Source organism: Macaca mulatta, chromosome 4 (genome assembly GCF_049350105.2).
Source record: "Macaca mulatta isolate MMU2019108-1 chromosome 4, T2T-MMU8v2.0, whole genome shotgun sequence".
In the NCBI taxonomy this organism is placed as follows: Eukaryota; Metazoa; Chordata; class Mammalia; order Primates; family Cercopithecidae; genus Macaca; species Macaca mulatta.
The window spans coordinates 158,695,895-158,717,374 of record NC_133409.1 but is presented as its reverse complement, the minus strand read 5'-3'; positions in this window follow the sequence as shown (position 1 = coordinate 158,717,374).

The window sequence follows — 21,480 nt, the reverse complement described above, 5'->3', positions numbered from 1 at the left end:
AGTGAGATACCATCTTATGCCAGTTAGAATGGCAATCATTAAAAAGTCAGGAACAAGAGATGCTGGAGAGGATGTGGAGAAATAGGAACACCTTTACACTGTTGGTGGGAGTGTAAACTAGTTCAACCATTGTGGAAGACAGTGTGGTGATTCCTCAAGGATCTAGAACTAGAAATACCATTTGATCCAGTGATCCCATTACTGGGTATATACCCAAAGGATTATAAATCATGTTACTATAAAGTCACATGCACACGTATGTTTATTGGAGCACTATTAACAATAGCAAAGACTTAGAACCAACCCAAATGTCCATCAGTGACAGACTGGATTAAGAAAATGTGGCATATATACACCATGGAATACCATCCAGCCATAAAAAAGGATGAGTTCATGTCCTTTGCAGGGACATGGATGAAGCTGGAAACCATCATTTTCAGCAAAATATCACAAGGACAAAAAACGAAACACCGCATGTTCTCACTCATAAATAGGAGTTGAACAACGAGAACACATGGACACAGGGAAGGGAACATCACACACTAGGGCCTGCTGGGGGGTGGGGGCTGGGGGAGGGATAGTATTAGGAGAAACACCTAATGTAAATGAAGAGTTGATGGGTGCAGCACACCAACATGGCACATGTATACCTATGTAACAAACCTGCAAGTTGTGCACATGTACCTTAGAACTTAAAGTATAATAATAATAAAAGCCAATCAAGGTTAGGATGTCAACATATGAATGTTGTGGGGAGACACAAATTAGCCTATAATATCCATTATTTGTAATGCCAGAAGTGCCATTTCTAACCAATCACCGCCCCCCTTTATTTTGTGTATCGTTTGTTCTAAAAAGTGCCTGGTTTACATATATTAGTTATGCCCATTTACTACCTTTCTTTGAAAGTGAATAGACCCACAGGTCTTAAAGTGGACTGAAGATGAGTTGAAAGCCAGTGGTGAATGAAGAAATGCCTAACCATCAAAGTCACAAGGAAGGAGCCTTTACGCGAGAGTTCTGTTGTGTGAGCTACCTACCAGAGAAAGATGTGGCAGGAGTTGGCACTACAGTGATCATCAACTCATTCACCCTTTGATATGTTTCCGTGTACCTGTTGGCAATATATATAATTTTTATCATAGATTTGTTCTTATACATGCTAGTTTCTGGAAGCTGAAGAGTAAAGTAATACACTATAGTTACAGAAAATCAGAATCCCCAAGAGAACTGATCAATTATAAGCAGCGAGGACCAAGCCAAAGAGATGGGCTTTGGCTTATTTTTGCTTTATTGCTTTATTGAGATATAATTGACAAAAATTGTAGTCCGGGTGCAGTAGCTCACACCTGTAATCCCAGAACTTTGGGAAGCCCGGGGCTTGAGCCCAGGAATTCAAGACCAGCTTGGACAACACAGTGGGACCCCATCTCTACAAAAATTTAAAAATTAACCAGGTGTGGTGGTGCGTGCCTGTAGTCCCAAGCTACTTGGGAGACTGAGGTGGGAGGATCACTTGAGTCCAAGGTTGAGGCTGCAGCGAACCGTGATCACACCACTGAACTGCAGCCTGGGTGACAGACTGAAGCTCTGTCTCAAAAAAAAAAAAAAAAAAAAAAAAATTAGAAAAACACGTTAAAAAATGTATGCATTTAAGGTATACAACATGATGATATAATATACATATACATTATGAAATAAGCACAATCAAGTTAATTAGCACATCTCTCATCTCACATAATTAACATTTGTATGTGTGGTGAGAACATTTAAGATCTATTGTCTTACCAAAGTTCAAGTAGTATGCCAGATAGTATTATTAACCATAGTCACCACAATGTATGTTAGATCCCCAGAACTCACTCATCTGGTAACTGGAAAAGCCAGACACAGTGAGATCAATACTGTAAGATCTCCTTTGTATGCAGAATCTTTAAAAAGAGAGAGGATGGGGGGGGCCGGAGAGAGAGAGAGAGATTGGCTTTTTAAATGGTTTCTGCCTCAATGGGAGGCTTAAGATGGTGCTAAGTTGGCCTGGCTGCAGAAAAGCAGAAGTAGACGCACTATTGAAACTTTTCTTTGAGTAATTCTAATTGTGGCACAATTTACTCTCTCACCAGGAGTTTGTTGTGATTCTTTACACAGATTCTTAGAGTCTTTACACAGAAAAGATATGTAAAAGCTGGGTGCCATGGCTCATGCCTGTAATTCTAGCACTTTGGGAGGCCGAGGCAGGAGGAACACTTCAGCCCAGGAGTTAGAGAGCAGCCTGGGCAACACAATAAGATCTCATCACTACTGGAAAAGGAAGGAAGGAAGGAAGGAAGGAAGGAAGGAAGGAAGGAAGGAAGGAAGGAAGGAAGGAAGGAAGGAAGGAAGGAAGGAAGGAAGGAGGGAGGGAGGGAGGGAAGGAGGGAAGGAGGGAAGGAGGAAGGAAGGAAGGAGAAAGAAAGAAAGAGAGAGAGAGAGAAAGAAAGAAAAAGAAAGAAAGAAAGAGGAAGGAAGAAAGAAAGAAAGAAAGAGAAAGAAAGAAAGAAAGAAAGAAAGAAAGAAAGAAAGAAAGAGAAAGAAAGAAAGAGAAGAAAGAAAGAAAGAAAGAAAGAAAGAAAGAAAGAAAGAAAGAAAGAAAGAAAGAAAGAAAGAAAGAAAGAAAGGAAGGAAGGAAGGAAGGAAGGAAGGAAGGAAGGAAGGAAGGAAGGAGAAGGAAGGAAGGAGAAAGAAGGAAGGAAGGGAGGAAGGAAGGAAGGAAGGAAAGAGAAGGACGGAAGGAAGGAAAGAAGGAAGGAAGGAAGGGGAAAGAAGGAAGGAAGGGAGGAAGGAAGGAAGGAAGGAAGGGAGGGAGGGAGGGGAAGGGAAGGGAGGGAGGGGAAGGGAAGGGAGGGAGAGGGGAGGGAGGGAGGGAAGGACTATTTAAATAAAGCAATTTCTCCTCCATAGTGATTTCACAGTCCAGCCATGGGAAGAAAAAAATTCACGAAACTGGGCAACCTAAGCTCAAAAACCTTTCAATACTGCAGACAATTCTCCATGTCCTTCACTTACAATTAAATTATTTTTGTTGCTCTCAATGGGAGCAAGACCCTCTTAGATTAGGAGTTAATAAAATTGTTTCTCATTTTCTTCTACTTGACTCTACAAACTCTGGCAAATACCGCAGGAATGATATCAAGTGCTAGTTACTGCATCAAAGTAAGTTTTGTTTTTCTGTTTCTCAGCTCTCAATTATTTATATGCATAATCATTAAGTAAACAGGTACAAATATCCCATGTACATTAGTCAGAAGCAATGTTTAAAAAAATCAATAAAGCCAAATATATTAGGCAGTCAATGCCTTTTTTTCCCCCTAAAGAATTCAAGTCTATTATTTGGCTTGCTGCCCATACAAATTATTATCAGATTTCATTAAAGCGAAAATTTAAGTAGTGTACATCTGAGGTTGCTGGGTTTTTTGTTGTTACTCTTGCTAAACTGTGCTAATCCTTCTGTAATTTAAGGTTTGAGCAATAGAACAATGAAATGAAACTGGATTCACCCCATTTCAAATTTTACAGGGGCTTCTTTCATATTTTCACACACTGACAGGCTAAATTTCTCCACTGACCTTAATTTTACACAACCTCAGAACAAAATGTTCGTTTCTTTTTTTAACTACAAAAGACTCTCACTATGCTTTAATACCAACAATTATGTTTAAATGGCCAAGTATCTGACTCCATCTCATCAAAAGGCTGCCGCTGGTATAGTCCAGTTTGAACTATCAGTTTTTTAGTCAGTAACTTTCATGGATTTTTTTTAGTTCACAGTTACTGAAGTCAAACAGTAGTATCTCTTAGTACTCAGAGGTTTTTGTTTTATTATAGGGTAAAATGTCTTAAGTCACCATGAACTATAATAAATAGCAGACTCATGAAAGAAAACTATGCCCTAGGCCAGGCGTGGTGGCTCACACCTGTAATCCCAGCACTTTGGGAGGCCGAGGCAGGGGGATCACCGGAGGTCGGGAGTTCAAGACCAGCCTGACCAACACGGAGAAACCCTGTCTCTACTAAAAATACAAAATTACCCGGGTGTGGTGGCACATGCCTATAATCCCAGCTACTCAGGAGGCTGAGGCAGGAGAATTGCTTGAACCAGGGAGGCAGAGGTTGTAGTGAGCCGAGATCACACCATTGCACTCCAGCCTGGGCAACAAGAGTGAAATTCCATCTCAAAAAAAAAAAAAAAAAAGAAAAGGAAAGCAAGCAAACTACCCCCTGCTGCGAACAACTAAGAGAGAAGTTAACCATTACAAAGTAAAAATTGTGCAGGAAATTATGTCACTGATACAGAAGTTACTGGTTAACCGGAGTCCAGTTTCTGGAATTAATGGAAAGGGCTACTTTAATGAACTATGATGTTCTGATGTCAAAGTTTGAGAATTTTAATTAAAAAATTTTGTATCAGACTGTGAGCAGCAGAGGAGGTAGTATTATTAAGGCTAGACATCCTAATATTTTCTACTCACGTATATTGGGTTCCACCTTAATTGTAAGAACTACAGAAGATTCAGTAATTGCCCAATATAGCATTTTTTCAACCCCTCAGGTTTGGAATCTTTTTGATCATTTCCCAGTGACATTTTCAGATAATACAATGAAACCATACTGGGTGTCGATTTTAAAAGCACATTTTGAAGCATCTTTATGAATGAATAAAAAGGTTTTAAGAACATTTAACTTAAAAATGCAGTAAAATGTTACTCAGCACACCCTGAACCCTGCCTATATGTAATTTTTCAACCATGATCAACTCAATTTTAATCTGAGGGAGACAAAAGGCAAAACTTATATCAGGAATTTATTTAAACCAGAGGAGGAGAAGATAAAGGAAGAAACAAATCACCACATTTCATTTATTCCAAGATGCACTTTTTAAAAAATTATTATACTTTAAGTTCTGGGGTACATGTGCAGAATGTGCAGTTTTGTTACATAGGTATATGAGTCTCATGGTGGTTTGCTGCACCCATCAACCCGTCACTTACATTAGGTATTTCTCCTAATGCTATCCCTCCTCTACCCTCACACCTCCTGACAGGCCCCATTGTGTGATGTTCCCCTCCCTGTGTCCATGTGTTCTCATTGTTCAACTCCCACTTATAAGTGAGAACACGTGGTGTTTTGTTTTCTGTTCTTGTGATATTTTGCTGAGAATGATGGTTTCCAGCTTCATCCATTCCCTGCAAAGGACATGAACTCATCCTTTTTTATGGCTGCATAGTATTCCATAGTGTATGTGGGGACATTTTCTTTATCCGGTCTATCATTGACGGACATTTGGGTTGGTTCCAAGTCTTTGCTATTGTAAATAGTACCACAGTAAACATACGTGTGCATGTGTCTTTATAGTAGAATGATTTATCATCCTCTGGGTATATACTCAGTAATGAGATTGCTGGGTCAAATGGTATTTCTAGATCTAGATCCTTGAGGAAATGCCACACCGTCTTCCACAATGGTTGAACTAATTTACATGCCCAACAACAGTGTAAAAGCGTTCCTATTTCTCCACATCCTCTCCAGCACCAAGATGCACAGTTTTTCCACATCTTTAAATCTCTGAAATAAGGATGTGCCTTACAGTCAATGAACTCTTACAATTAATTGTCCTGGCCAGGTGGTGGTCACGGCATAGGTGCATTGCATGAGCAAATCAGAACTTGATCATACTGTTCACATTGTCATCACTTTAGCTAGGATGTGTGCATGGTTATTATCTCAGATGTTAAGTTTAACTGACTTTTACAATGATTTGTTGTTGTTATTTTGTTTTGTTTTTGTTTTTTGGGTTTTTTTTTTTTAGCGGTAGCAAAGTTTATTGTGAAGAGCGAAAGGAAAGCTTCCACAGCGTGGAAGGGGACCCGAGCAGGTTGCCCGATATTTTTTAAGATTACAACATGGTTTAGCATTGAAATGAAGAAATTTTAGGAATGCCTTAGCTAAAATTTTGCTTGCAGTTCTCCATTAATGTAAGAGAATGTTTATATTATAAGAATGTATGTCCAAAAAAGACAAATAAGAAAAAAAATCTATGTATAAGTAAGTCTAAAAGAATACTTGGCCAGGTGCAGTGGTTCATGCCTATAAATCCAACACTTTGGGGAGGCTGATGTGAGAAGCTTGCTTGAGGCCAAGAGTTTGCGGCCAGCCTGAATAACACAGTGAGACCCCTGCCTCTACAAAAAATTTAAACATTAGCCAAATGTGATGCTGTGTACCTGCAGTCCTAGCTACTTGAGAGGTTGAGGTGTGAGGATTATTTGACCCCAGGAGTTCAAAGTTACAGTGAGCTATGATTGCACAACTGCACTCCAGTCAAGGTGACAGAGTAAAACCCTGTCTCCTAAAAAAAAAAAAGAATACTTTCAGTAAGTATAAAATTTTTGGAAATGTCATAAGAAGGCATTGTGTCATCATTTAATTAGAATTTTTTTTCTTTCTTAAGGGTACATAAAAAAAATGGCACATCTTGTAATGACAGTTACCTTAGACTGTAAGGAGTAGTCATCCCAGCCTGTAGATCGTAAATCTCTCCTACATAATCACATATACAACTGGATTCTGCCACCACTTGGCCTTCCCTAAAAAGTCTATGCTCGGCCAGGCGTAGAAGCTCACGCCTGTAATCCCAGCACTTTGAGAGGCCGAGGCAGGTGGATTATTTGAGGACAGGAGTTCGAGACCAGCCTGGCTAACACGGTGAAGCCCTGTCTGCACTAAAATAAAAGAATTGCTGGACATGGTGGTGCATGCCTGTAATCCCAGCTACTTGAGAGGCTGAGGCAGGAGAATCGCTTGATCCTGGGAGGCAGAGGCTGCAGAGAGCCGAGATCGCACTACTGCACTCAAGTCTAGGCAACAGAGCAAGACTCCAGCTCAAAAGAAAAAAAAAGAAAAGAAAGGGTCTAGTTGCCATCAACATTTCTTCACCTTCAAAATCACAAAGTTTCCCAGTACAGGAAGAAACAAAGCTGGTATCTCTCTTCTTAGGATCTGGCCATCTTCCTTTACAGATGCTCTTCAATTTACAATGGGGTTATGTCCTGATAAACCCATTGTAAATGCAAAATATTGTAAGTGAAAATGCACTTAATACACCTAACCTAGCAAACATCACAGCTTAGCCTAGCTTGAACATGTTCAGAAGATTTACATTAGTCTACAGTTGGGCAAATCATCTCACACAAAGCTTATTTATAATAAATGTCAAATACCTCATGTAATTTATTGAATACTGTACTGAAAGTGAAAAACAGAATGGTCATATAGGTACTCTTTTTTCTTTGCTTTGCTTTTCTTTGCTTTTTTTGAGACGGAGTCTCGCTCTGTCTACCAGGCTGGAGTGCAATGGCGTGATCTCGGCTCACTGCAACATCTGCCTCCCAGGTTCAGGCGATTGTCCTGCCTCAGCCTCCTGTGTAGCTGGGATTACAGGCACCCACCATCATGCCCAGCTAATTTTTTTATTCCGTAGAAATGGCATTTCACCATGTATGCCAAGCTGGTCTTGAACACCTGACCTCAGGTGATCCACCCGCCTTGGCCTCCCAATGTACTGGGATTATAGGCATGAGCCACCACGCCTGGCCATCCTATGGGTACCCAAAGTATGGTATCTACTGAATGTGTGTTGCTTTTACAGCATCAAGAGTCGAATCACTGTAAGTTGGGGACCATCTGCACCCTCGTCAACCACTTCAATTGTAAGATATTATGGAAACTAAAAGTGCATTTACCTGACATGAGAACTAATTCTAGGATATTTAACAATAAGAAATTACATTTATAAACATAGCCCAGATCACCAAAGAATCACTATTTACTGTTGCAGAAAAGAATAATATAGTTTAGAAACATTCCCAATCAGAAGGGTTGAAAGAAACATGGGCGTCAGGTTAGCCGATGAACACTTAGCTAGACTATTCGTCAACTACACCTGAAACCCATGCCCTGCATGTGCTAGTTCCCTGAAGTTCTGCCATCTCGAATTGAAATTTGGATACTTTGAGACCTTTCCTTAGATGTAGGGTTATATTAAAATGTACATTTAGCAACATCATTTAAAAGAAATTTTAAAAAATTTAAAAGGTGCAGATACCTCTCTATCAGTTTTAAAACTTTACTGCCAAAAAGACACAGTGACTCACACCTGTAATCCTAGCACTTTAGGAGGCCAAGGCGGGAGGATCACCTGACGTCAAGAGTTCGAGACCAGCCTGGCTAACATAGTGAAACCTCGTCTCTTCTAAAAATACAAAAATTAGTTGGGCATGGTGGCGTGCTCCTGTAAGCTACTCAAGAGGCTGAGGCGGGAGAATTGCTTGAACCCGGGAGGCGGAGGTTGCAGTGAGCCGGGATCGCGCCATTGCACTCCAGCCTGAGTGACAGAGCAAGACGCCATCTCAAAACAAAAACAAACAACGACAACAAAACACACACACACACACACACACAAACTTCACTGTCATGTCTGGTAAACTGGATAAAGTCAGAATCCTTTCCAAACTTCTCAGAAAAGTGAAATCAAATTCTTCCCAAATCATTCTAGATGAGACATGTCTGGGCCTGGCTTCACATTGATCATGTAGGCAGAAGAGAGTAGAAAGTACAGAGGCATATCCTTTACTGAACCGGGTTTCTAAATAGATAAAATGGTGAAATTTAATAAATGGTACACCATGTCATACCAAGTTTTACTTGACTTAACTCTATCTCCCCAACTAAGTTATGTTAAAGTCATTTCTCATGAAATTTGCTATATCATTCTTGGCTATTATCCAGAGCCAATTCAAGCATATTACAAAATGAAGTGTGTGTACATTTATTTTTTAACACAGACAAATGTACACTTGTTAAGATCCACTATGTTTACAAGCCAGAATCTCAAACTTTATGACAGAAGTTAAATGCTTACAAAAAGAAAAACATGGGCCGGACGTGGTGGCCCATTCCTGTAATCCCAGCACTTTGTGAGGCCGAGGTGGGTGGATCACCTGAGGTCAGGAGCTTAAGGCCAGCCTGGCCAACATGGTGAAACCCCTTCTCTACTAAAAATACAAAAAACTAGCTGGGTGTGGTGGTGGGCACCTGTAATCCCAGCTACTTGACAGGCTGAGGCAGGAGAATTGCTTGAGCCTGGCAGGCAGAGGTTGCAGTGAGCCAAGATCGCGCCACTGCACTCCAGCCTGGGCAACAAGAGAGAAATTCCGTCAAGGAGAGGAGAGGAGAGGAGAGGGGAGGGGAGGGGAGGGGAGGGGAGGAAAAAAAAAATGCTACTTTACATTCAACATCTTCTCAATATACCCATCAATCTCATATAAAGGTAGAGGCTGTACCAATTATCAACTGTCACCATATGCCACATGTTTTCTTCAAAGTAGACAGTGTTAGTGTCCATACTTTTATTCCGAGAAATTATTTCAAAATAGCTGTATGATGCAGCAATCTTTCACCTTAAGGTACTATGTTACACTACTAATTTCAAAAATTATAACCAAAAGAAATTCAGTGTCAGGCAGCATGAGCTTAGATTATAAGAAAGCAGATGTGTTCAGAGTACTGATGTATACTCTAGTTATGTTTCTGATTTCTAGATAGGAATTTACTCTCTCTGACAATCATACATTAAAATATAAGCACGTATTAAAATAGTTAAGAATAAACAAGCAAGCTTAGGAATAGTGCTCCCTCCTGTGGCCAAACTCCTTGAAAATCATGGGAAAAGGCATCTCCTGGAATCCTCAGATGGGTCACAGACACACAGACCTCAGAGAAGCCCACCTGCTATTGTAGGTGCTGTGTTTAAAAAGGAAAATGGGCCAGGAGTGGTGGCTCATGCCAGTAGTCCCAGCACTTTGGGAGGCTGAAGTGGGTGGATAACAAGGTCAGGAGTTCGAGACCAGCCAGGCCAACATGATGAAACCCTATCTCTACTAAAAATACAAAAATTAGCCAGGCGTGGTGGCAGGCGCCTGTAATCCCAGCTGCTCAGGAAGCTGAGGCAGGAGAATCACTTGAGCCTGGGAGGTGGAGGTTGCAATAAGCCGAGATCATGCCATTGCACTCAAGCCTGGGCGACAGAGCAAGACTCCATCTCAAAAAAAAAAAAAAAAAAAAAAAAGACTCACAAAGCTGGGATTTCATTTTGTGGTAATGGACACAATAAAAGAGAACACATTTTAAGTCATAAAAGCAAAAAGAAAAATTAACTTAGTGCTGGAGTCTGCTAACCGTTTTATAAATTTTATTATCTACCATATGTGAAGAAGATGTCTATGAACATTTAAAGGGATATATCTTCTAAAAGAAAAGAAATGGTTTTGGGGAGGTCAGCTGAGGTGGTTCACACCTGTAATCCCGGCACTCTGGGAGGCTGAGGTGGGCAGAACATTTGAGGTCAGGGGTTCAAGATCAGCCTCACCAACATGGTAAAACCCCAGCTCTACTAAAAATACAAAAAATTAGCCAGGTGTGGGGGTGCACACCTGTAATCCTAACTACTCAGGAAGCTGAGGCATGAGAATCGCTTGAACCCAGGAGGCAGAGGTTGCGGTGAGATGAGATTGTACCACTTCACTCTAGCCTGGGTGGCAGAGTAAGACTCCATCTAAAAATCAAAAAAAGAAAAAGAAATGGAATGGTCTTGGGGTTTGTGGATCCTACTCCTTATTATAAAACACAGTGGTTCTCAACCAGAACCACTCCGAAGATAATAGCAACGTCTAGAGACATTTCTGGTTGTCACAACTCTGGGGAGGGGTGCTACTGGGGCCTAGTGAATAAAGGTCAGAAATATTGTTAAACATCCTGCAATGCACAGATCACCTCTCACCCCCACAAATAATTATCTGGACCAAAATGTCAATAGAACTAAGGTTGAGAAATCCTGATATAAGAATGTTCTACAATCATTTTCATGTGCAATCTGTCAACCATAAACTTTATAAATAGTATTTATTAAATTCAAAGCCAAATACATTTTCACTAAAACTCCAGCAATAAAATGAGAAATTCAGGAAGTATGATTCTCTTGAACTCAGTCTCACGTCTGATTACATTCTTTTAGGCTATTTTGTCTTATCATATGATATACTTACAATGTTTAGCCGTTGTTTTTCAAAGTAGAAAGTACAGGCGGCACGAGATGGCTCACGCCTATCATCCCAGCACTTTGGGAGGCCAAGGCGGGTGGATCACCTGAGGTCAGGAGTTCAAGACCAGCCTGGCTAACATGGCAAAACCCTACCTCTACTAGCCAGGTATGGTGGTGCACGCCTGTAATCCCAGTACTCAAGAGGCTGAAGCAGGAGAGTCGCTTGAACCCGGGAGGCGGAGGTTGCAGTGAGTGGAGACTGTGCCATTGCATTCCAGTCTGGGCAACAAGAGTAAAACTCCATCTCAAAAAAAAAAAAGAAAAGAAAATACATTTGAGTGTTTTGGTCAATAGGAAGCATAAGATATAAATTCATATATGTATTATTGTCTCGTGGAGAAATGCTAAGAGAGTAAAATTGTTTAAATTAACTCCAGGTGGACCTAAATGTTTTCATTAGAAAACATGCCTGCTAGCAAAAGGTGCTTTGAGAGCAGGAGCAAAGAGAGAACAGATTAACAGACACATTGTCATCCCTCCAGCAACCAAGGAAAAGCAATTATTTTAGGATGGAGATCCCCAGCCTGAGATCCTTGTATCCTTAGGCTCTGTGAAAATAAGAAGAGTCTGAAAGCTATTTTCACCATGTCAAAAATCATCCAACAACAATGGAACATTTATCTACAATAAAATAGATTAGGCTCACTAAAATGAAAAATTCAGTGTGTAGACACTTACTACATGGAAGTTCATTTCATCTAATGTAACGTGGCCGGAATTTCTATACCATCTACAAAAAAATAATACAAACAGTTATTTAGGTTTAAACAAAAAGTTGCAAACTACTGGCCTGAAGAAACCAAACCATTAAGGTCAATAAGTGTGAAAAAGTAAAACCATAATACAATATTGCATCGACTTTGTTTCTCCAGTTTGCTACTTGCAATCTTCATACAGTGCTTGGCATATGATTACCAATGCAAATATTCTGGCTTAAACCAGAACTTTAAAAAGGAGTAGAACCTACCCAAGTTCAGAACGGTGGTGATGGCAGTCAGAAAGTCCCAAGGGAAACAGTAGAGGGACTGTGAGACCAGACTTCTAAAACCTTGATGGAGAACCATCCTCCCACATCAAAACTGAGGATCTGAATTGGTTTTTAAGAAGGAGGCCCACAGGTTATTTCATTATGGAACTTAATGAAAATTACACTGATAGTAACTTCTAACCCCTTTATTACAACCAGCCGAACCATCACTACTCCACCAACAGAGCCAAAAGCAGTGTGGTCTCAGGGTAACTTTACTATTTTATTTGGGCTTACCACCAATTAGGTGGTGTAGATGGTCTCTGACTTATGGTGGTTTGACTGATGATTTTGCAACTTTATGATGCTGCCAAAGTGATACACAACCAGTAGAAACCAACCTTTGGAGTTTGAATGTTGGTCTTTTCCTGGGCTTGTGATATGCTGTAGAATATTCTCTTGTGATGGTGGGCAGCAGAAATGAGCAGAGCCCCCAGTCAGCCAGGTGATCACCAGGATAGGCGCTCAATACTCTGCAGTGTACTGTGTTGTCCGATGTTTGTGCCCAACCCTAGGCTAATGCACAGGTTGTGAGAATGTTTAAGGTAGGCTAGGCTAAGCTTTGATGTTCGGTAGATTAGATATATTAAACGCATTTTTGACTTATATAGGATATACCTATAGTGGCCGGGCGCAGTGGCTCACGCCTGTAATCCCAACATTTTGGGAGGCTGAGGCAGCTGGATCACCTGAGCTTAGGAGTTTGAGACCAGTCTGGGCAACAGGACGAAACCTTGTCTCTACTGAAAATACGAAAAATTACCCGGGTGTGGTGGCACATGCCTGTAATCCCAGCTACCTGGGAGGCTGAGGCACAAGAATCGCTTGAACCTGGGAGGTTGAGGTTGCAGTGAGCCGAGATCATGCTACTGTACTCCAGCCCGGGCGACATAGTGAGACTTTGTCTCAAAAAAACAAAACAAAAGATACATCTATAGACAGATATAGATATGTAGATACAGTTATAAATAGACATATAGAGATATAGGGATAGAGATCGATAGATATATCTAAATGTGTGTGTGTGTGTGTATCTATATATATATATGCACTTTTTTTTTTTTTTTTTTTTTTGAGACAGGACCTTGCTCTGTCACCGCGGCTGGAGTGCTGTGGTGTAATCTCGGCTCACTGCATCCTCGGCTTCCTGGCCTCAAGGGATCCTCCCTCCTCAACCTCTTAAGTAGCTGAGACTACAGGCATGCCACCACGCTTGGTAAATTTTATTTTTTATTTTTATTTTTTGAGAAAGGGTCTCACTATGTTGCCCAGGTTGCTCTCAAACTCCTGGTCTCAAGTAATCCTCCCACGACAGCCTTCCAAAGTGCTGGAACTACAGGGATAAGCCACTATGCCTGGCCAGATATTTTCAATTTATGATGGGTTTATTGGATGTAACTCCATCACAAATTGAGGAGCACCTGGACATACTAAGGGGCGACAAAAGGGCTGCCCTCCTCAAACTCCTTTGCTGGCGCTTCCTCCACCTCCGCGGTGTTGTTTGGTGTGCCTTGGAGACTGTCCTGGGCCCTTGTCTCCTCTCTCTCCCGAGGGAATCTCCTACATTCCCATGGCCTCCCTTATTAGCTATATGCCAAAACTCCTACACTTCTTTATCTAGCCTACACTTACTTTCTTCCCAGGTCCAGACCAATGTACCCAACTGTTGTTTTTTTGTTTTATTTTTGTATTTGTTTTTTTTTTTTTAATTTGCTTGCTTGTTTGAGATGGAGTCTTTCTCTGTTGCCCAGACTGGAGTGTAGTGGTACGATCTCAGCTCACTGCAACCTCCGCCTTCCAGGTTCAAGCAATTCTCCTGCCTCAGCCTCCCGAGTTGCTGGGATAACAGGTGCCTGCCACCATACCCAGCTAATTTTTGCATTTTTTGTAGAGACAGGGTTTCCGCATGTTAGCCAGACTGGTCTCAAACTGCTGACCTCAACTTATCCACCCGCCTCGACCTTTCAAAGTGCTAGGATTACAGATGTGAGCCACTGTGCCCAGCCCAGCTGTTTATTCTGTTGGATATTTATGTGGCAATGTCGAACTCAACATGTTCAAAATGGAACTCCCAATCTAAACCCTCACTTCCTCCAGGGATCCCTGATGCAGCATATAGCATCATAATTCAGCATCTTGCTCCTGCTAGAAGGATGTAATAGGTTTCATCTTTATCTTCTGTTATGAACTAAATTGCGTTCCCCTAAAATTCATATGGTGAAACCCTAACCCCCAGTATCTCAGAATGTAACTGAATTTGGTTAAGAGGTAAAGAGGTAAAGGCCTTATCTCCACATGGGGTTAACTTTATTAGGGTGGGCAAAATGACTCTATTAGGGTGAGCCCTAATTCAATCTAACTGGTGTCCTTAAAAGAAGAGGAGATTAGGACGTGAAGAGATACCAGGGATGTATGCACAGAGAAAACCATGTGAGGACACAGAGAGAATATTGACATTTACAAGCCAAGGAGAGAGGTCTCAAAAGAAACCAACCCTCAATTTTGTAATCTTGATCTTGGACTGCTAACTCCCAGAGTTGTGAGAAAATTAATTCATGTTGTTTATGCCATCCAGTCTCTGATATTTCGTTATGGCAGCTATAGCAACCTAATACATCTTCCTCTTATTAATCACCAAGTCCCACCCACTTTACTTCCTAAATATCTCTTTACTCTAACTTCACCATATCCATTGCACCTGCCCTAGCCCAAGCGCCTGTCAAATATTTTATGGATGCCTGCTACATGCAGCTTTTCAAAGATCTCTCTGCTTTCACTCTCGCCTCTCTACAATCCAGCCTCCAAAAGGAGGCCAGAGCAATCATTTAAAAATAAATGTAGAATCCTTTGCCCCTGGTTTAAAATCCTTCAAGAGTTCCCCATGTCTCAAAGAATGAAATCAAATCTCCTTGCCATGGCTGACAAAGCGTGAGACCAGCATGACCTAGTTCCTGCCTCCCACTCTGGCCTTATCTATAATCACTGCAGTTCCTCATCCACCCTGCTCCAGGCACAGCTACCTCTGACAGTTATTCCAACACACCAAAAGCACTAGTCTGCCCACACGATTTTTCCCCCTGGCTGGAAATTTTTCTTAGTTCCTCCTCTTCATCTGGCTCAGTGTGCCTCACACTACGGATTAGGTTCCCATCCAGAACTGCTTCATCTCAGAAATGTTATAGTATGAATATCCTACTCTGACCATAGCCTCCTTAAAGCTTTACACCCACGATGATTATATTCTCCCAGCAGACTCCTCCTGGCTGCTCTTCCTTCTCTATGCAACCAAGGTTGTGTAACTGATCATCTGAAACCACTCTGACTAGGACTTGGAACATGCAGGACTCATGGGGTGTAATCATAGAAGCCATTTTATTTTTGTCACCTGTAGTCCCTTTAATCTTGCTGAGTGGGTCTAGTCTTTCTCCTGCCTCTTGATAACTTGGGCAGGTTCCATGGCTTTTCTGGTCCCTCAGTCCTATGTTCTACTCTAGTAACTCAGTAACTAAGTTACTCAACTCACTAACTTAAAATGTCCAGTCCACATGATAATTTCAATTCAGTAATTTCCATTGTAAGATCCAATATACTAATCAACACTTCAATCTTCATTCAAAGGAAGACTTGGTCCCTCTTTCCTTATTGGGCGTGGAGAAATTTTGGTGTAGGTAGAGATCCTGTGCCAGCTCCCCCATCCCTTCCTGCTACCTTTCTTACTCCATGGCTGCTATTTCTGACTCTGCTGGGGTAGTAAGGCAAAGCAAGATGAACCAGAAGCTTTCATTGGAGATGGCATCATGCCCTCCAGGCAGGGCAGATTTATTTTATTTTGTTTTTGAGACAGAGTTTCGCTCTTGTCGCCCAGGCTGGAGTGCAATGGCACGATCTTGGCTCACTGCAACCTCCACCTCCTGGGTTCAAGCAATTCTCCTGTCTCAGCCTCCTGAGTAGCTGGGACTACAGGCATGCACCGCCACACCCAGCTAATTTTGTATTTTTAGAAGAGATGGGGTTTCACCATGTTGCCCAGGCTGGTCTCGAACTCCTGACCTCAGGTGATACATCCACCTCAGCCTCCCAAAGTGCTGGGATTAAGGCGTGAACCACTGCGTCCAGCTGGGGCAGATTTTAAAGTAGACCTTCTTTGTGCACAGGTTCACATTGTAAAGGGTTCTCCAGAGGACTGCTCTTCCCCCCCACCATCTGGTTGCCATTCCCTTGATAAGGGCAGTGCCCCTCCAGATCACTTTGAGATCTGCCCCTTCTTGCCTCTAAGAATATGCTGCTCTTTGGGGAATAATCCCAGGCTGATATTCTTGTCACATCTGCACTTCAGGTTTTACGCACCTTTAGAGAAAACACAGTTACTTTCCTGACACAAAGAGTCTATTACTTGCTTAGGTGTGAGTCTATAAACTCTTCAAGCTCCTAGAGTGGGTCTTAAGAAGCTCCTCTCACTGGACTTGAAATTAGTGGGCAAGCACCTCCCTCTACACCTTCTTCCTGATAGTGGAGAGTGGGGAAGTGGGGATCAAGAAACATAGCTTTTTAGCTCAATGTGCCATGCAGCCAAGAAGGTAAGGAAAGAGATGAAGAAATGTTGAGGCTAGATTGTTATTATATAGATGCAGATATCTTCTGGGATTCTGTCATGGCTTGGGATAAAAGGGAAGACAGTGATCCAGGTGTGACAGCCTGATGGGTTCTTCCTGCCTGCTGCACAGCCATTAATCAATTCACTGAGACTGAGGCGGTGCAGTAAGACAAGAGTTTAATTGATGCAAGGTCAGCCACACCAGAGATGAGGTATTACTTGAACCAGTCTCCCTGAAGGCTCAGAGGCTAGGGTTTTTACGGACAATTTGGTGGGCAGGGGGCTAAGGAACAGGTGCTGCTGATTGGTTGGGGATGAAATAATAGGGGCTGGAAAATGGTCCTCAGGCACTGAGTTCTCTAGATGGGACCACGGGACAGGCTGAGTCATAAGTCACAAATTTGGGTGGGGTCAGTCTGAAAAACATCTCAAAGGGCCAATCTTAGGTTCTACAATGATGATGTTATCTATAGTAGCAATTGAGAAGGAACAAATCTTGTGATCTCTGGCCACATGACTCCTGAACAGTAAGGGATTATAGAAAATATGCCCACATTTTAGCAGAACTCAGACTCCTTCCATAATCCTAATCTTGGGCCTTTCAGTAGTCTCATGAAGGTGGTTTCAGCCCCAAAACAAGCAGGAAGAGGATCAATTTAGGGTGGGACTATTATCCTTGCTTCAAAGTTAAGCTATAAGCCAAATTCCTCCATGGTTAGTTTGGCCTGTACCTAAGAACAACCAAGGACAGCTTGGAGGTCAGAAGCAAGATGGAGTCAACTATGTCAGATATCTCATACTGTCATAATATTTGCAACGGTGGTTTCACAGGTCCCTTTCCCTACTACTCTATTACAGCTGCTCCTATGAAGATCACCAATAAGTTCCACAGTGTCATGTCCAATATAGACAATTCTCATTTCTTATCTTACTCATCAGAAAACTTTGACATAATTTATCACTTCCTCATTCATGAAACAGTAGGGGCCATGAGAAACTTCTCCTTCAACCACTGAAAGTTTGCTGAAAAAACCCACAAAAGGCAGACTGATTGGAGAAGATGCAAATTGTATAAATGTGTATACAGGGAGAATCACAGGGTGATTACCCAACCTCCAGCAGGGTGAAGAAGCTTATATACAATCCTGGCAAAACAGGCTGTGGGAGAGAGTAGAAGAGGAATTCTATTGACAGGATTACTAGGGAGAATGAATGGATCAGGGAACAGAGATGAACATGAACATTACCTTGTCAAAGGGTGTGTTCAAGCATGGTTACATTCTTGGTTTTTCAGGGAGGAGAAGAGACAGTTTTTCTTTTTAATGGGTCTGGATCTTAGGTTAAAAAAACGTTAACTTCATCTTTAGAAGACTCAGTGGGTGGGGGGTGGTGTCAGCGAGACCTTGAGGCTTCTTCAGTTTAACATGTAAACATATTTTGGGGTAGCAGTTTCTGAACCCCAACTAAATAACTTTCTTTACTTGGCTTCTAGGATTCCACCCTCTGATTCTATTTCTCTTTCTTTGTCACTCCTCGTACTCTTCTGCTGGATCTATCTCACCTTCTTAACAATTCAATATGAGAGGATCTAGAGCTCAATTGTACGACTTTTTCTCTGACTCACTTCTTAGGAGACTTTTTTTTTTTTTTTTTTTTTTTTTTTTTTTTTTTTTTTTTTTGAGATGGAGTTTTGCTTTCCCCCAGACTGGAGTGAAGCAGGGCAATCTTGGCTCACTGCAACCTCTACCCCCTGGGTTCAAGCGATTCTCCTGCCTCAGCCTCCCAAGTAGCTAGGATTATAGGCACCTGCCACCATACCCCACTAATTTTTGTATTTTTGGCAGAGACGGGGTTTTGCCATGTTATCCAGGCTGGTTTCAAACTCCAGCCTCAACCTCCCAAAGTGCTGGGATTACAGGGGTGAACCACTGTGCTCGACCTTCTTGGGAGATCTTATCCAATCTTGTGGCTTTAAATATTCTATACAGTCTCAAACATAACTATGTACCTCCAACACCTTCCTTGAATTCCAGACTGCTTACTTGACATCTACACTCAGATATGTGTCTAGGAAATCTCTCAAATTTAATATTCAAAACCAAATGGCATGCTATAGATTTTTGTTGTTCTCGTTGTTGTTGTTGAGATGGAATTTCACTCTTGTTGCCCAGGCTATAGTGCAATGGTGTGATCTTGGCTCACTGCACCCTCTCCCTCCGGGTTCAAGTGATTCTCCTGCCTCAGCCTCCCGAGTAGCTGGGATTACAGGCATATGCCACCACACCCAGCTAATTTTGTATTTTTAGTAGAGATGGGGTTTCTCCATGTGGGTCAGGCTGGTCTTGAACTCCTGACCTCAGGTGATCCACATGACTTGGCTTCCCAGAGTTCTGGGATTACAGGTGTCAGCCACAGTTTTCAATTAAAAACTGCTCCTTCCCGAAATTCCCTATCTCAGTAAATAGCACCACCATGTCCCTGCTGTTGGGGCTACACACTTTGGAGCAACATCTATGCCTCTCTTTCTATCCCACCTGCAAATGTTGTCAACTCAGCCTTCAATATATGGTACCAAGCCCAACCCATCTTCCCCTCTCCACCATCCCCACCTTAGCCCAAACCATCATCACCATCTCTTTGCTTCCACAATTGCCTCTCTGTAGTCTCTTTCCTACATAGCCAGAGTGACCCATTTAAACATAAATCAGATTGTTACCTCTGCTCATTACCTCTCTGCTCGAAGTCTTCCAATGGTTTCCACCCTTCTCAGACAAATCCTTGCCATGAATTACAAGGCTGTACGTCTGGACAGGTTCCAGAGTTTTCTTTGGACTTTGCAAACGTTATCTTAGAGCTGTCTCATTGTGCTGGGTGCAAAGTTTTTGTTTTAAAGAGAGAGTTAGCACATATTTTATCAAAGAAACGTCTCTGAAGGCATGTAATATGTTTGAAATATTTATCTCATCATTAAAGCTTTAGTAAAATGAAAAATCTACCAGCCATGTTCTCTATACTTGGGAATTTCCAGACTTCAACCCCTGGAAGCAATGATTAAAGTTTTTGTTTCCTTCAATGCTCAAGTCAAACATCCTCTCTTCTGTGAAGGCCTCTCTTTGTGCACTGCCCTCCTACTCCATCCCCGGTCCCAGTACCCTGCAGAATAAAATGTTTCTATCTGTGTCTCCTCAGCTTCGTGTCCATACGTAGATATTGAAAGGAAACCTGTGGAACTTGTGTCTGCTTTGTATTACTACTGTGGAAGGGACAATAAATTTATTAACCCATATTTTTAAAATGTGCGTACATATTGTATTTAACCTAAGACTAACTTTTTTCATATTTTAAAGACTGGAATTGAGCTATGTCTTTCAATCTACATGTTTAGAAAGCTTAGCTTATCAGTGTTTTTTTTTCTTTCTTGGTAGTACATAAAACAATGGTACCTTAAAATTGATGCTATCTTACATTTTATTAAATATGGAATATAAATCTTGTGTCTATGCTCCTCATTCTTTATAGCAAAAGTTTAATACATGACATCACTCCATATGATGGTTGATTATTTTTGCCACTCTTGGGGCTCAAACAATAATACCCCAAAATATGATGTTTTGGCATGCTGAGTCTTCGGTGTTTGTTTGTTTGTTTTGAGATGGAGTCTCACTCTGTCGTACAGGCTGGAATGCAATGACATGATCTAGGCTCGCTGCAACCTCCACCTCCTGGATTCCAGAAATTCTTATGCTTCAGCCTTACAAGTAGCTGGGATTACAGGCACCTGCAACCACGCCCGGCTAATTTTTGTATTTTTAGTAGAGACGGGTTTCGCCATGTTGACCAGGCTGGTCCTGAACTCCTAACTTCAAGTGGTCCACAACCTTGGCCTCCCGAAGTACTGGGATTACAGGCATGAGGCACCACGCCCGGTGGCATGTTGAGTCTTTGAATTAAAGGAAATTAAAAGGGTCTCAGAAGGAAGCCTAAAAATCAAGGCCTCTCTCTCTCACCTTCCCCCTTCCTTTTGTCTCTCTGATACTCTTACTTTTTCCAAGCACCTGAAGGGGCTGTCTTTTCCCGCACAGTCAGATAAGGAATTTCCTTATCTGACAGAGAAAACTTCTTTTCCAAAGAAATGCAATTGTCTTAAAACCCCTTCCCTAGGAATCGCATTAAATAATCAGAAGAGATTAATCACCCAGAGAAGAGAAAAAAAACTGAAAGTCATAGCCACACTCAGACTTTTCATCGATACTTCTGAGGGTAGCTCCAAGAGACTACCTGGGAGACTTTACGTATATAATAGGACAATTTTTGTTCAGAGTGAAGTTTCACAGCTTGTCCACAAGCTATTGTTTGTACTTCTGTCCCACTGAATGTCCAAGGAGAATCATTTGCAAACCACTGTCTGGCTTTCGGGCCCCTTCATACCTATCTCCCTCTACTCAACAAAGAAGGGTATACAAGCATCTGGACCTTATTGAGTTATTGAGAAATCAGTCTTCTGTGATTTTTCCCTATGCACGTTAAGCACATTTTGTATGCCTTTTTCTCCTACTAATCTGTTCATTCCAGCAACCTTCAGAGGGCAAAAGTGGAAGCTTTCCCTCTTGCTCCCTACACCACGTTAAATTTAAATGTAAATTAAATGATTTGGGAATGGGTAACGTA